Below are 16,990 nucleotides of genomic sequence, written 5' to 3'. Positions count from 1 at the left end.
TAAAAAGAACCTGACAGCGTATGAGTTTCAGTGAGGAGGTTATGTTAGGATTAACTTCGATTGTGCAAGTTTACTGTTGACTGTAAATTCAAGGAATGAGGGGATGTCAATGTCAGGGCATCCAGCAAGTAGGAATTATCTTCCATTTTTGTCCTGTTTCTTTTGTGGAGAAATGGCCCTGCATATTCAGGTCTTCCTATATCCTGTGGCTGAAGCCACCCTTGGTGGGTTAATGTAGAGGTTCACATAGAGGGAACACATCAGGCAAGTACATATTGTTCATGGCAATCTTTTCTCTAGATTCATCTTTTTGAGTCTCTTTCACCAGTAGACTGAACAGCTGGAGGTGATTTAGGAATATGGGATCAGGGCCATAAATCTTTCTATTCCCATCAAAGTTATGATTAACAGCTAGAGTCAGGGGTCTGAAGGGGATGCCATACCCCATGTAGTTATCCAAGAAAGTGTCAGGCTAACCATTAGTGTGTGACCAGGGATGGGATGCAGAAATTGTTGGTCAAATCAAGAGGATGTGAAGGGCCATATTGGTGTCCAGGAAGCAAATATTAGGTTGCAGAACATGGAAAATCCTTGGGTGGGGTCCAGCAGATGGTAGTGGGTCCTCCTCTTTGTCTCAATACCCTTAACGTCTCAATTCCCTTCTTTTTACCCCTTCTTCCAGTGCTTTCTCATCTTCAAGAGGTGATATTTTGGCATGGTTCAGAAACTGGCATTGGACAAGTTAAAAGTATGTTTTTGTATTATTTTCCACCACGTTTGTCCTTTACTAGGGTTGTCTTTAAGTGTTGCTGTTACTGACCTACTGTCTGCAGGGCCTGTGCCTTGAGTTGTGTATGTAGTAGTGAAGAATTAAGCTTGAGTTCGTGAAACTCTCTCACCAGTCTCCCCTGTGAATCTGGCTTTGCATCTGTAGAAAAATTATAGGGGTTTCCCAGAAGACTATGTATTTCCTGGAAGACTGATGAGATTGAGAGAGTTCTTGACCAGGGTACTAACTCCTCTTCATGCAAAGCAAACTGTTTATTTTCTTCTATTTAAAAATCAGGTTTAAACCTCAGTCACTTCTCATTAGCATCATTCTATGTATGCTCAGTTCAGTTATAGACAAAATATTTTACTGCCCAGCCAATTCAGCCACAACTGGAATGAGCACTGTGGGGATTACATGGATGAGTTAGATAAAGTCCAAGATCTCCTGGGGCTCAAAATCTCACAGAGGCAGACAGTGATTCTAACATGAGAAAGACTGTGAAACATGCCATAATGAAAGTATGAATGGATTTCATTGAGAGAAATAAAGGAGAGAGAGGACGCTCCAATTAGGAAGATGCCTTGGAGTAGAAGGAATTAGAGTCAGGCCTTGGAGGAGGTATAGAACCATAACGGGCATGGCTCATAGTCAGGGCATTTCAGGGGGAAGGGACGGCCCAGATGTATGCACAGAGGCTGGAGGGAGTAGAACCTGCTCTAGGGCAGATAATAATTCAATGAGGTTGGGCTAAGGGTGTGTGGAAGTCAGGTAAGAAAAGGGAGTATGATTTAAGTAAGATTGGAGATGGAGGCTGCTGTTTTATCATGGATGGCATGACTACCACAGTAGGGGATGATGAAAAGTCGGCATTGTTTTTGAACAAGAAAGTTGTTGAGATTGTTACGTTTTAGAAAGATAATTCTGGGGGCAAGGTGGAGAGTAGGTGGCATGGGTGAGGGTGGAGGACAGGACAGACGAGCTGGAGTGTCCAGTCAGGAAGGTACAGCAATTATTCAGATGAAAGCTCATAAATCATGACCTAGGAAAGTGATCATGGGAAGGAAAATGAGGACATGGACTAGGAAGATGTCGGGGCCCACAGAGAGGGAAGTATGAATAACTCTGAGGTTAAATGAGATTGGGAACATAAGGGAAGTAAGAAAGGAGAACAAAGTTTACTTTTAATAAGAAGATGAAGGCCACGCATGGTGGCTCATGCCTCTAGTCCCAGCACTTTGGGAGGCCAAGGTGGGAGTATGACTTGAGCCCAGGAGTTCAAGACCAGCTTGGGCAACATGGTGTAAACCTCTAAAAAAAAAAAGAAAATTCAAAAATTAGTGGTGTATGCCTTTAGTCCCAGCTACTCAGGAAGCTGAGGTGGGAGGATCACCTGAGCCCAGGGAGGTGGAGGCTGCAGTGAGCTAGGAGCAGGACAGTACTGCAGCCTGGGTGACAAAGTGCGACCTTGTATCAAAACAGAGAAAAAAAGATGAATAGCTCATTTTTGAATATGCTGAAGTTTGAGTGTGTACATGTTCAGCTCCTTGAGAGCTGGGATATGTCTCATTCGCCTGTGTAGCCTTAGCACACAACAAGGCATTTATTTAATTATTCGTTTATTCATTTATTCATTCAACCAATATTGATTAAATGACTACTGTGTATCAGGGCCTGGCATGTAATAGGAGCTGAATAATTGTTTGCTTAATTGAACTAAACTAACTTTTATGGATCCTCACCTAGTTAAGTTGTCATTCTATTGAGAACTTCTACTTGGTAGACTTTATTTGGTAGGACCGTTAGTTTAATGGGGACTGGGTGAAGGAGTGGAAGCATAATGAGAACTGTTTCATAGGAGGGGGCGCTAATAATCTGTATCTGCAAGGACCAGATCACGGGCTTACAATGGGAGTTCAGCCTGCCTTCTGCTGTGTGCCCCAGCTTTGAAGTAGACAACACAAAAGTCTTGGGGAACTTATTTATAGACATTTTCCAAAATCAGAGGGAAGGATGGAATGGGTGAGTTGCATGAGTCACTTAGGTATTCATGCCTAAATCAGAAACCTGTACTTCATAAGATTAACCGTATTCATGCCTCTTTTTTTGTATAATTTGTGTATTTTCTTCATATTTTTAAGTTACATTTTTCCTTAGGTGTTGACATTTTTCAAAATTTCAGTCTTTCTTGAGTGAAGGAAAACAAAGCCAACTTTAGGTGATTCTTTTCTATTTTGGGTTGGAATTTTATGTGGAGAGTAACATACTATCTAGACTAGGTATTTTAGTGTCAGGGTCCTAAAGAAGGAATATGCACTAAGGAAAGTGTAGAGGAAAAGTCAGGCTCTGCTGCACAGAATCCTTTTCTACAAGGGAAGTTCTTTTCCAGAGGTCTTTTCTCAGGCATTGGAAATGTTGTGTAGCATGGTGATGGAAGTCAGAGTGCTGGATTGGAGTAATCCTGATACTGATTATATGTACTCATGTAAATGATTCATTCATTTTAGGCATCCATTTTCTCATCTTTAAGAGAGATAATTACACCTGATTCACCTTCTAACATGCTAAATGATTTGCCTAATTACTGTGTTATTTTCTGTCCCCCCTAGAATGTTAGCTTCTACAAATAAAACTGGGGCAGAGTTGTATTTGCATTGATCCCTGTGTATCCCATGTGCTGGGGACATGGTTACCTTGGAGGTAATTTCAAGGCAAAGGAAGTAGAGGAAGTGGGAAGAATAATTGGGGTGGTAGGAGGACAATATGTTCCTGAAAGTCAATGTAGAAAGGGGTTTCATGAAGAAAATGGTAACAAGGCTGGATACTGAGGAGAGACAGAAGGGAAAATCCAACGATAGGTCTTTGGATTTCGTAATTAGGAGGATACTGGTGCCTTAGAGAAGCCAAAAGCCATTGAAAAACCCAATAGTCAGCGAAAAGAAGGCTAAAGAGATGGAAGGATGTGGTGACAGTGAGTTACAGCAACCCTTTCCAGAAGCTCAACAAAGAAGAGGAGCGGGATGGGACTTCATCTTGATGACAAAAAAGGTTCAATGGAAGAGTTGTATTTTTATTATTTATTTATTTTTTATTTTATTTTATTTTTTTGAGATGGAATCTCGCTCTGTTGCCCAGGCTGGAGTGCAGTGGCGCAATCTCGGCTCACTGCAACCTCCAGATCCCGGGTTCAAGTGATTCTCCTGCCTCAGCCTCCTGAGTACCTGGGATTACAGGCACATGCCACCACACCCAGCTAATTTTTTTTTTTTTTTCAGTAGAGACAGGGTTTCACCATGTTGGTCAGGCTGGTCTCGAACTCCTGACCTCGTGATCCTCCTGCCTTGGACTCCCAAAGTGCTGAGATTATAGGCGTGAGCCACCACGCCTGGCCAAGAGTTGTGTTTTTAAACCAAGGAAGGAAGATGCCTAGGGGCAGGGAGAGGCGGAAGATGTGAGGAAAGGCAGTTACTATTAAGTGCCCGAGGAGGGAAAAAGTGAGATAAAACCCTGAGGGAAAAGGTTAGTCTGGGAGCACACTTCTGGTTGAATGTGATTAAAAGGGGGAAAACCATGAGAAGCAGGGAGATTGGAAATTTAAGAGAGAATAATTAAAGAGTTCAAATTGAAGTCATCTAGCATCTCAGTGAAGTAAGAACCAGATAATTGGCTGTAGTTTGGTGAGGACTTGCAAAGGGTAGAAAAGTTTTCAAAGAGCTATAAAGAAAATCTCAATAGGGATCAGTATACATAATTTATGAGATGGCTCAGTGGACAGAGACAAGTAGAATTAGATGGCATGGACATGCTGCAGATCCCATCTACTCAGTTATGTGAACTTCCCCCTCAGTAATGCTCTGTATTCAAAATGGGGCTCAAAAGCAAAATGGCTGACTCGAAGAATGTGAGATTAAAAATTAGAAGGGAAAGTATGAAGGTGGGTAAACGGGTCCTGGAAAACCACGATCCTATTGAAAGTATGACTGAGAAAATGGACAAAGTAGTAGAGGATTCAGCGATAATGTAAAGATCAAGGAATTGAAAGCCTTGAAGACAAAGACTAGATTCAGCGGCAGTGAGAGGGATGGGAGAGGCATAAAGTTAGGTGTGTTTATCTGATTAAATCATTCCTTTTGTTTTCAGAAAAGAAATGTGGAAGTAATGAAGTTGGAATTTATGGATTACTCCAATACAAAGCAGTCCTTTGTCCCTTTTGGCACACAAGTATGCGTTACTGTTTCTGGGTGATAATAACTTCTGGTTAGACTAGAAAGAGCTGAAGAAAGCATTTTTCTACATCAATGTGTAACAATGAGAAGAGGGAGGTGGGGAGTAGGAGTGGGGGATAAGGTCAGTCCTCATCTCAATCATTATGATCATGGAAATTAATTGTTGGGAAGGGAATCTCAACTTGAATTTCCCCTGAAGTTCTTTTCCAGACATATGCTAAGTTGTAGCAGGGTTTATTCTAAGTAGCTTTTATTTCTTCTTTCTTTGTCTGTAGCAGAAATTAAAAGAAGTGCCTTTAATAGAAAGCAAGATGCCATCTTATTAGTCGTGGTGTCCTAAATCTATTAGCTTTGAGTAGGCTAAGTGGCAGTGATTCTGATGTGCCTGACACTGTCCAGTCACATTTCTACCAGCATTTAAGGAGGTGGTCGAAGTCATGTATCTTTTTTGACCTTGGTAAACATGAATAGTGTAATGCCTAGTCTGCCTGTATCTAAAACCCATCTACAAAAAAGTGATAAAGCAGCCCATGTTTTCAAGGTAGAGGATACAGGTTCTGTCCAGCAGCCATTAGGTGGTGCTGCCTAACCAACATTCCGTTCCCTGTTAGGTCACCTACATGAGTCCTGTTGCCTTTATTGTGGGTACAATGGAGAATGTTATGTGATTCTCTTACAAAAGGTGGAAGTGGCTGAAATTTCTCTATCACCTCTGTGAGACCTATCGGATTCTCTTTTTTTCTGGAGAGTAGTCAATAGCTGCTCTAAGGAGGCAGCAGACACGAAAATGGCTGCTCAGACTGAAAAACAAGCATTGATATTTGAGTAGCACTTTCCACTTTACAAAGAATTTTCACATGTCAGAGTTCCTGGAATATTGGAGGTAAGCACTCACGACATTTTTTGAATGAATAAGTGGAGTACTGTAGGTAGAGAAAATTAATTCTGTATTGACTTTTGATAGTGTAGAAATTACATCAAAGTTAGTTTATGAAAAAAGGTATATGTTTCTGAGACAACATGCATGGCTACTGATAAATGTGACACATAATAACACAATCTACTCATACTTATTCTATTGCAGGGCTATTATGGAAGTTACCTTATTAGCAGAAAATTGAAAAACAATAACAGTAAGAAATTTTTATTAAGAGCATATTCTCAGGCTCTCCTTATTTCCAAATGGTGTCTTCATTGAAGAATTTATTCTCCATTACATAGCTATATATACTTTTCTTTTTCTATTTTCAAAAACGTGTTTTTTAATTGACAAAAATTGTATATGTTTATTATGTACAACCTAAGTTTTGAAATATGTACACATTGTGGAGTAGCTAAATTGAGCTAATTAACATACACATTACCTCACATTGTTTTTTTTTGTGGTAAGAACACTTACAATTGACTTTCTTAGTGATTTTCAAGAGTATAATACATTGTTATTAACTATAATTACCATGTTGTTCAATAGATCTCTTGAACTTACTTCCTCCTGTCTAACTGAAATTTCATATCCTTTGACCAACATGTCCCCAGCCCTGACCCCTACCCTAAACCCCTGGTAACCACCATTCTACTCTCTGTTCTATTAGTTTGACTTTTTTAGATTTCACGTATCACTGAGATCATATGGTATTTGTCTTCTGTTCCTTGCTTGTTGCACTTAACATAATGCCCAGGTTCATCCAAGCTATACCAAATGACAGCATTTTATTCTTTTTTAAGACTGAATAGTATTTTATTATGTATATACTACATTTTCTTTATCCATTCGTCTGCTGATGAACACTAAGGTTGATTCTGTATCTTGGCTTTTCGGAATAATGCTGCAATGAACATCAGAGAGTCAGTATCTTTTCAACATACTGATTCCATTTCCTTTAGGTATATTCCCAGTAGTGGGATTGTTGGATCATATTGTAGTTCTATTTTTAATGTTTTGAGTAACCTCCATAGTGTTTTCCATAATGGCTGTACTAATTTACATTCCTACCAACAATGCACAAGGACTCTGTTTTCTCCACATCCTCTTCAACACTTGTTATCCTTTATCTTTTTGGTGATAGCCATTCTAACAGGTGTGAGATGGTATCTCATTGTGGTTTTAATTTCCATTTCCCTGATAATTAATGTTGAGCCTTTTTCATATAGTGTTGGCCATTTGTATGTTTTTTTTTTGATAAATATCTACATTTTTATACCTTTTTTTTGAAAGTTTTTTTTTTATCATGAAAGGATGTTGAACTTTGTCAACTGCTTTTTCTGCATTTATTGAGATGATCATATGTTTTTGGTTTTTCATTCTGTTAATGAGGTATATCACATTTATTGATTTGTGTATGTTGAATCATCCTTGCATCCCAGGGATAAGTCCCACTTGATTGTTGTGAATAATCCTTTTAATGTGCTGTTGAATTTGGTTTGCTGGTATTTTGTTGAGGATTTTGCATCAATGTTCATCAGGGATATTGGCCTGTAATTTTCTTTTCTTGTAGTGTACTTGTCTGGCTTTTGTATCAGGGTAATAGTGGTCTCATAAAATGAGTTGGGAGGTGTTCCGTCCTCTTTAATCTTTTGAAAGAGTTTAAGGATTGGTATTAGTTCTTTTAATGTTTGGTAGAGTTCAACACTGAAGCCATCAGGTCCTGGGCTTTTCTTTGTTGGGAAACGTTTTATTAAGGAGACTGAATCAGTTTCCTCACTTTCTATTGGTCTGTTCAGATTTTCTACTTCTTCATGATTCAGTCTTGATAGGTTTTATGTGTCTAGGAATTTATTTATTTCTTGTAGGCTATCTGATTTGTTGGCATATAATTGTCCATGGTAGTCTTTCATGATTTTTTGTATTTCAGTGGTATCAGTTATAATGTCTTCTTTTTCATTTCTCATTTTACTTAAGTCTTTCTTTCTTAGTCTAGTTAAATGTTTTCTGAGTTTATCTTTTCAAAAACCAACTCAGGGTTGTTGATATTTTCTACTTTTTTTCAATTCTCTCTCTCTCTTTTTTTTTAACCTAATATATATTTTTTCATTATACTTTAAGTTTTAGGGTACATGTGCACAACGTGCAGGTTTGTTATATATGTATACATGTGCCACGTTGGTGTGCTGCACCCATTAACTCGTCGTTTACATTAGGTATATCTCCTAATGCTATCCCTCCCCCGTCCCCCCACCCCACAACTGGCCCCAGTGTGTGATGTTCCCCTTCCTGTGTCCATGTGTTCTCATTGTTCAATTCCCACCTATGAGTGAGAACATGCAGTGTTTGGTTTTTTGTCCTTGCGATAGTTTGCTGAGAATGATGGTTTCCAGCTTCATCCATGTCCCTACAAAGGACATGAACTCGTCATTTTTGATGGCTGCATAGTATTCCACATTAAGAAATGTGCCACATTTTCTTAATCTAGTCTATCATTGTTGGACATTTGGGTTGGTTCCAAGTCTTTGCTATTGTGAATAGTGCTGCAATAAACATACGTGTGCATGTGTCTTTATAGCAGCATGATTTATAATCCTTTGGGTATATACCCAGTAATGGGATGGTTGGGTCAAATGGTATTTCTAGTTCTAGATCCCTGAGGAATTGCCACCCTGAATTCCACAATGGTTGAACTAGTTTACAGTCCCACCAACAGCATAAAAGTGTTCCTATTTCTGCACATCCTCTCCAGCACTTGTTGTTTCCTGACTTTTTAATGATCACCATTCTAATGGTGTGAGATGGTATCTCATTGTGGTTTTGATTTGCATTTCTCTGATGGCCAGTGATGATGAGCATTTTTTCTTGTGTCTTTTGGCTGCATAAATGTCTTCTTTTGAGAAGTGTCTGTACATATCCTCCACCCACTTTTTGATGGGATTGTTTGTTTTTTTCTTGTAAATTTGTTTGAGTTCTTTGTAGATTCTGGATATTAGCCCTTTGTCAGATGAGTAGATTGCAAAAATTTTCTCCCATTCTGTAGGTTGCCTGTTCACTCTGATGGTAGTTCCTTTTGCTGTGCAGAAGCTCTTTAGTTTAATTAGATCCAATTTGTCAATTTTGGCTTTTGTTGCCATTGCTTTTGGTGTTTCCGACATGAAGTCCTTGCCCATGCCTATGTCCTGAATGGTATTGCCTGGGTTTTCTTCTAGGGTTTTTATGGTTTTAGGTCTAACATGTAAGTCTTTAATCCATCTTGAATTAATTTTTGTATAAGGTGTAAGGAAGGGATCCAGTTTCAGCTTTCTACATATGGCTAGCCAGTTTTCCCAGCAGATGGAATCTCACTCTGTCAGCCAGGCTGGAGTGCAGTAGTGCAATCTCAGCTCATTGCAACCTCCGCCTGCCAGGTTCAAGTGATTCTCCTGCCTCAGTCTCCTGAGTAGCTGGGATTATAGTTACATGCCACCATGCCCAGCTAAGTTTTATATTTTTAGTAGAGACTAGTTTTCACCATTTTGACCAGGCTGGTCTCGAACTCCCAACCTCAGGTGATCCGCCTGCCTGCCTCTATTCTCTCTTTCATTTATTTTTGCTATGGTGTTTATTATTTTCCTCCTTCTACTAACGTTTGGCTTAGTTTGTTCTTCTTTTTCTAGTTCCTTGAGGCATAACATGAGGCTATTTATTTTAGATCATTTTTCTTTTTGATGTATGTGTTTATTGCTATAATCTTCCCTCTTAGAATGGCTTTTGCTGCATCCCATAAATTTTTTTATGTTGTGTGTTCATTTTAATTTGTCTCAAGATATTTTTAAATTTCATCCTTGGCCCATTTATTGTTAAGGAGCATGTTGTTTAATGTCCATCTTTCTGTGAATTTTTCAAGGCTCTTCCTGTTATTGATTTCTAGTTTCATAACATTGTGTATATAATTTCAGTCTTCTTCAATTCATTAAGACTTGTTTTATGGTTTTATATGATCTATTCTGGAGAACATTTCATGTGTTCTTGAGAAGAATGTGTATTCTATTGCTATTGGGTGAAATGTTCGGTATATATTTGTTAGGTCTATTTAGTCTAGTCTAAAGGTTATTGTATTATAGTCGGTAGTCTATGAAGCTTACGTAAAACATTTTATAACAGGCTGTTTTAAGCTGATAACAACTTAACTTTGATTGCAAATACAATTCTATACTTTTATCCCACCCCACCCCCAATTTTATGTTTTTGATATCATAATTTATGTATTTTTGTACTGTGTATCCTTAAATTGTAGCTGTTACTATTTTTTTGTTATGTTATTATTTTAAATAATTTTTTTCTTTTAACTGTCATAGTCATGATGTTATCTACACACCACCATTACTGTATTAGAGCATTCTGAATTCAACTATGTACTTTTACCAGTGAATTTTATACTTTCATGTGTTTTAATCAGCATTACTTTTTTTCCAGCTTGAAGAATTCCCTTTAGCATTTCTTATAAGGCAGATCTGGTGGCAGTGTACCTCCTCAGCTTTTGTTTGGGAAAGTCTTTATCTCTTCATTTCTGAAGGACAGTTTGCCAGGTAAATATTCTTGGTTGGCAGTTTTTTGTTTTTTGTTTTTTGTTTTTCCCTTCAGCACTTTGAATATACTGTCCCATTCTCTCTTGGCCTATGAGGTCTCTGTTGGGAAGTTCACTACTAGTCTTACTGGAAATTCTTTCTTTATTATTTGATTCGTTTTTCTTGCTGCTTTCAGTATTTTCTCTGTGTCTTTGATTTTTGACAATTTGATTTTAATATGTCTTGGTGTAGTCTTGTTTGGATTGAATCTGATTGAAGAATGTTGATCTTCTTTCTCCTTGATATTTATATCTTTCCCCAGATTTAAAAACTTTAACTTTCTACTTTGTCTCTCTTCTCTTCCTTTTATTCCTATAACTTGAATATTTGCTCTTTTGATACTGATACATAAATACTGTAAGCTTTCTTTATTACTTTTCATTTTTTTCTTTTGTCATCTCTGTACATTTTCAAATAACTTGCCTTTTAATTTGCAATTTCTTTCTTCTGTTTCATTGATTCTGTTGTTAATGCCCTCAGTTGTATTTTTTATTTCATTCATTGTATTTTTCAGCTTTGAATTTCTGTTTGGTTTTCAAAAATAATTTCAATCTCTGTTAATTTTCTCATTTTGGTTATTTTTTTCTGATTTTGTAAAATTGTTTCTTTGTATCTTCTTGAAGTTTGCTGAGCTTACTTTAAACAATTCTTTCGAATTCTTTGTTGGGCAGATTGTAAGTCCCCATTTCTTTAGGGTCTGTTACTGAAGCTTTAATTTGTTTCTTTGGTGAGGTCATGTTACCTTGATTGTTCTTTATCTTTGTGGTTATGCATTGGTGTCTGTGTATTTGAAGAAGTAGGGACTTATTCCAATCTTTGCAGACTGGCTTTGTCTGGGCAATCCCTTTACCAGTCAACTCACCCAGAGACATGTGTGTGGTCTGGAACCTGGGGCTACTGGGGATCACCTGGCCTTGAGGCTAGTCTGGAGCCCAAGTCTCAGAGAATTGGCCTGGTACTGGGGCCTATTCAGAGCCTGGGGATGCTGAAGTCAGTCTGGCCATAGGGTGTACTTGGGGACTGAATCTCCCAAGCAGGCCTGGAATCCGGGGCTATAGGATCTGGACTGGTGCCAAGGCAAGTCTGGAGGCTCAGCCTGGCAGGCTGGCCTGCAGTTTGAAGCCATAGGGTGCTGCCCAGTGCTGGATTTTACTGGGGCAGGCTCAGTGTTGGAGTCTGAGGCAAAGTCTGATGCTCACTTTCATCTCTTTCCCCCACATAAAGGGTATCTGTCTTTATTTTGTACTGCCTGGGATTGGGGGAGGGTGTCATGGGTGGGTAATGTGAACTGTCCTTCCTACCTTCTTTTCTTTTTATTATTTATTTATTTATTTATTTTTGAGACAGAGTCTTGCTCTCGTCACCCAGGCTGGAGTGCAATGGCGTGATCTCAGCTCACTGCAACCTCTGCCTCCTGGGTTCAAGTGATTCTCCTGTCTCAGCCTCCTGAGTAGCTGGGATTACAGGCACCCACTACCATGTCTGGCTAATTTTTTTGTGTATTTTTAGTAGAGATGGGGTTTCACCATGTTGGCCAGGCTGGTCTCAAACTCCTGATCCCAGACCTGCCTCCACCTCCCAAAATGTTGGGATTACAGATGTGAGCCACCGCGCCCGGCCTACCTTCTTCAGCACATCTTTTCTGTGCTATACCCAGATACTGTAATCACTCACTCAATTTCCTTAGCTCTTGTGAAGGTATTTTTGTGCCTGAATAATTGTTCAAATTGATGTTTCTGCAGGGGGATGAGCACTGGAAAGTACTATTTTGCCATCTTTCTTGAGTCTTTTCACTTCCAGTCTACATATACTGCTCTCAAATGATTTTGGGGAGTAGGCAAGACAAAAAGTTCCTAAATACAGTATGAACAGTTTATTTTACCATCCTGAAAGTGTTTTTATTTATCCATGAAATCCACAAAATTTAATTTAAATAAGCAATGTAACTTTCTAAGATATTGTGTGACTAGCTTCTAAAAACTTCTCTATGCAATACTATCTTGGGAAGGAAATGTAAACTTTGATATTCTAGCTCTCACTCTGAGATGCATCTGATAGGTATTTTAGCCTGACATGGTCACGAACTCCAGGAATTGTTTTAGGCTGCTCCTTCTTTTGGGGACACTGAGAGATTAGATGGATTCACAAATTCTTGTATTGTCTTCTGCTGGGGCTTGCTGATTCTATAAAGGGAACCCTACTGTGTCTAAGGTTCTTCAAGTTCCATTCTAAAAACACTTGGAATGGTGGAAGTTGTGGTTCATACCCAGAATGTTTCTAGGAATAGTAACATAAAATATCTTTGAAATTTGAGAAAAAATACTAAGATATCACAAAAAAGAAAGTATAGTATCCTACACAATTTGAATTATGTAAATAAGAAATAGAAAGTATTCCTCATTTGTTCTTTCTGATACCATTCTCCATCACAAGTAGTCCTTGTTAAGTATGGTATATATCCCTTCCAACTCTTTCCTATGTTGCTATATTTCCTATAGTTCTATACATCTCTTTGACTATTTTTCTTTGCATATGCAGCACACATACACAATAATTTTCTTTAGTATCTTTTTTTAAAAATAGAAATAGCTATATAGTATTTCACTGTGCAGATGTATCACAATTTATTTCACCTTTTTTCTATTGATGCTCATTTTTGTAATATTCACTTTTTTCTGGGCTAAGTGCTGCTGCAGTTAACATCCATATGCCCCTGTCTTTGCATTCTATGGACTTTTAAAATTGAAGATGCTGTGTATGAGGGAGAAAAGCATGACATAGTACCTAATATTTAAACTCACCCAACATTTATGTCTTTATCAATATTACATTGTTGATCACCCTTTGTAATTTTGTGCTAGGGTCAGAGGATGACCAATGCTTCCAGCTCTTTGAGGTGCCCCCAGTCTAGGCTCCAATTGAACGCAGATTTTAAAACCCTCTGTTGATAGCGTGTGATGGTGGATAGGGAATAGTTTACAACTCCCTACAATTTTACACTCTCCTGCACCTCTTCAAATTTTTCTCTGAGAGTGTTATGTAGTCATCATATCAAGAAAGCTTTAGCTATTCAATTAGTGGCTGCATATCTCTTTTCCTTATTTAAAAATAATATTTAAAAAACAATGGCTAGGCGTGGTGATTCATTCCTATAATCCCACTGCTGTGGGAGGCTGAGGCAGGGGATTACTTGAGCCCAGAAGTTCAAGGCTGCAGTAAACTATGATCGCACCACTGCACTCCAGCCTAGCTGGCAGAACAAGACCATGCCTCAAAAAAAAACAAAATTTCTTTAGAGAAAACATGCCATCTTTTTCTTCCACCCCTTCCCTTTTTTCTTCTCTCCCCATCTCTTCCTCCCTTCCTTCCCCCATTCCTTTCTCCCTCCCTCCTTCATATCTTCTTTCTACCACCTTGAGAACACAACTTTATTTATCAGTTAAACTTCCCATTTAGAATGCTTGCATTGAAATTACATTTTGTCAAGGAAATTCTGGAGTTTAAAATAAAAATAAGGAAGTGGACAATATGCTTTTTTCTTTGATATCTCTTTTTTAGTAAGTCAGGATTAATGGAGTCCCAGGTGGTTACCAGCTCTTAAAAGTGAACTGTAGTACAATGCATTCTAAGATTTCCTCTTAGAACTCTGCTAAGACAAAGATGACTGTGCCTTGTGGCAGTAAGCTATGGTGATCCCGGCAATTTTCATCATAATGGTATGATTTCAAAGTGACTCACCTTTCATGGTGGATCTTTTTTAGAATTTAGAGAGAAAGTAGTTTGACCAAGATGGTTAAGTTAAGATAAATGATTGCAGTAATTATTCCTAATTAAATATCACCAGAGGGATGATAGGTATATAAAAAAGGAAAGCGTCCTGAGATGGAGGCAAGAAAAAGTAACGTTGTATTATAGTATCCACATTTTAGGAAGTGTTTGCATAGACATGGTTTAACCTGGATATTTTCTAATCTGTGTATATCAAACCACATCATAAAAAGTTTTATTATAGTTATGGGGAAAATTAATTTATGAAATTAATTAGGTTAATTAATCAATGATTACCTACTTAACAGAAATTTTTCTAATGTGTCATTGGCACATATATCTGACACAGGGACACATATTAGAGCAAATACATCAACTTTTTCTTTGATGAGTACACTGATCAGATCATATGTGGTTTACCTGCTCCAGTTACCTTAAGTATAAAATAACAAGATTTGGCTCTGTTAATCATTAAAGGTAGCCCATTAGGTCTGGCTACTTAGAAATCCATTTGTGGTTGAGGCATTTTTCACAGTGGCACCTAGACAATCTCAGGACCATTGTCCAGGCTCTGATTATCTACAGAGAAATGGTCACAGCTTTTCTGCATGACAAGAGTGAAGCATGTTGCTATGTTTTGTTTTCCAGAATCTAAGATATAATAAATTACACTCAAGCAATAATCAGTATTCCCGATCCTGTCTGTGATTTGCCTTTATTGTTTTCCAAGAGGAAGCCTCATACATGCAAAACCATATGCTGTATCACTTTTCAAGTTGTGATGTCTCATCTGGGAGTGATTTGAGCCCCTGCCCCTCAACATTTCTTTTATGACTCCAAGATTAAAAGACCATATTCAATCTTATTTTTATTATATCTTTTTGGGGAGGCACAAAAACAGTAACTCTTAGCAGAGGAGGAACTTGTATGCCATCTGACCTAGAAACAGATGCTACTGATTGGGAAGCTCACCAGCAAGGATATACACAGTCTTTCTGTATCTTTCAAAGTAAAGATGGCCCTGACAATAGAAAAGGAGAAACTACCTCAGTACCATCCCAAAATATCATTTCATGTGTAATAAAATGAAATTATTCTTCTTTGACCAAAATAAAACCCTTAGTGGATCACCCAATCAAAAAAGTCAGTTAACGTACAGAAGCGTAAAAATAGCTTACACAAATCTTATGTGCTGTGGCTCATGCCTGTAATCCTAACACTTTGGGAGGCCAAGGTGGGTGGATCACTGGAGGTCAGGAGTTCGAGACCAGTCTGACCAACATGTTGAAACCCCATCTCTACTAAAAATACAAAAAAATTAGCTGGACATGGTGGCAGGCACTGGTAATCCCAGCTGCTTGGGAGACTGAGACAGGAGAATCGCTTGAACCCGGGAGGCAGAGGTTGCAGTAAGCCGAGATCATGCCACTGCACTCCAGCCTGGGCTACAGAGCAAGACTCCATCTCAAAATAAATAAATAAATAAATAAATAAATAAATAGAAACCCATAATTATACACCAATTCATCAATCTTGTGAAGCAGGAAACCGCCTTGTTCCTGGTTCTTCTGATTAATGTTCTTCATTGGCTCTCACAGACAAGTGACACCTACATAGCATCATTGACATTGTGAAGCTTCAGTTTCTTAGGTGAAGGAGGAACTTACAGAAACTTACAAAGCAATCTAAGACCACTATTCTTCCCATTTTTAAATGATTTGATTTCCTACCTCAATCTTTTACGATTGTCTTGGTCAAACTTAAGATGACAGTATTTTTTTTAAGGTGACCTGACTTCATTGTCTCTTTTCAATGCATTTGATTTGGTTTTTGTAGAGGTAGTAGATCTTTTGTTCTTCATATTCATAATAATTGCTTTTAATAATATTTAATGAGACTGCATAATGACAGTAATAAGTACAACTGGAATCACTGGATTTAGAAATAGAAATCTTCACATGTTGCTAGGCATAAAAGGCAGGGTCTGGGACAGAATTGTATGGATATACAGTACTAGCGAGTGGCCCAGCAGTTGTGAGAATTTGGTATTCCATGGGTACCAAACAGCAGGTTTTATAGAAGGCAGTGAGAGCTCCAAAAAATCTTTCCTACTTGAGTAAAGGCTGGTAAAGAGACAGTTTTTGAATTATTATCATCAAGTATGTAGGTTCTTGTAGGTCAACAGCTGTATCAATATACAGAATGGCAGTCCTTGGATAATGCCCCTTGTCTTTAAGCAAATATAGTTTAAAATCCCTTAAAATCCGGTGTTGTTTTACAGATTCAATGAATCTATTCAGGCAATAGAAATGTATAAATCAACAAAATCTGCTTATTAAAACACTTTTGGGTAGATGGTATCTCACATTACGTAGCTCTTTCACGTTTATTTTTCTGTTCTTTTTTCCTAAAATAGATATGCATTATAAGCAATGGGAAATAGCTATATTCAACAATAGTAAAAAACCCTCAATGTAATTTAATGTTGGAAATCAATACTGTATGTCCCAGATTGAATTGAGAGGTGGAGATGAAGACTTTTATTGCCCTAGGTACACTGGAAAACGTTGTGATGCCTGCAAGCCTGAAGTCAGCCAAAGGGTATCCAGTCACTACACGTTTTCATTGCTCCTAATACTCTTTGGCTCTAGGCTACTGCCTGTTTTGCCTAATGACAGGGCTAACCTTGACCAGG

The sequence above is a fragment of the Symphalangus syndactylus genome, chromosome 1, assembly GCF_028878055.3.
Source record: "Symphalangus syndactylus isolate Jambi chromosome 1, NHGRI_mSymSyn1-v2.1_pri, whole genome shotgun sequence".
Taxonomy (NCBI): domain Eukaryota; kingdom Metazoa; phylum Chordata; class Mammalia; order Primates; family Hylobatidae; genus Symphalangus; species Symphalangus syndactylus.
This window is presented reverse-complemented; position numbering follows the sequence as displayed.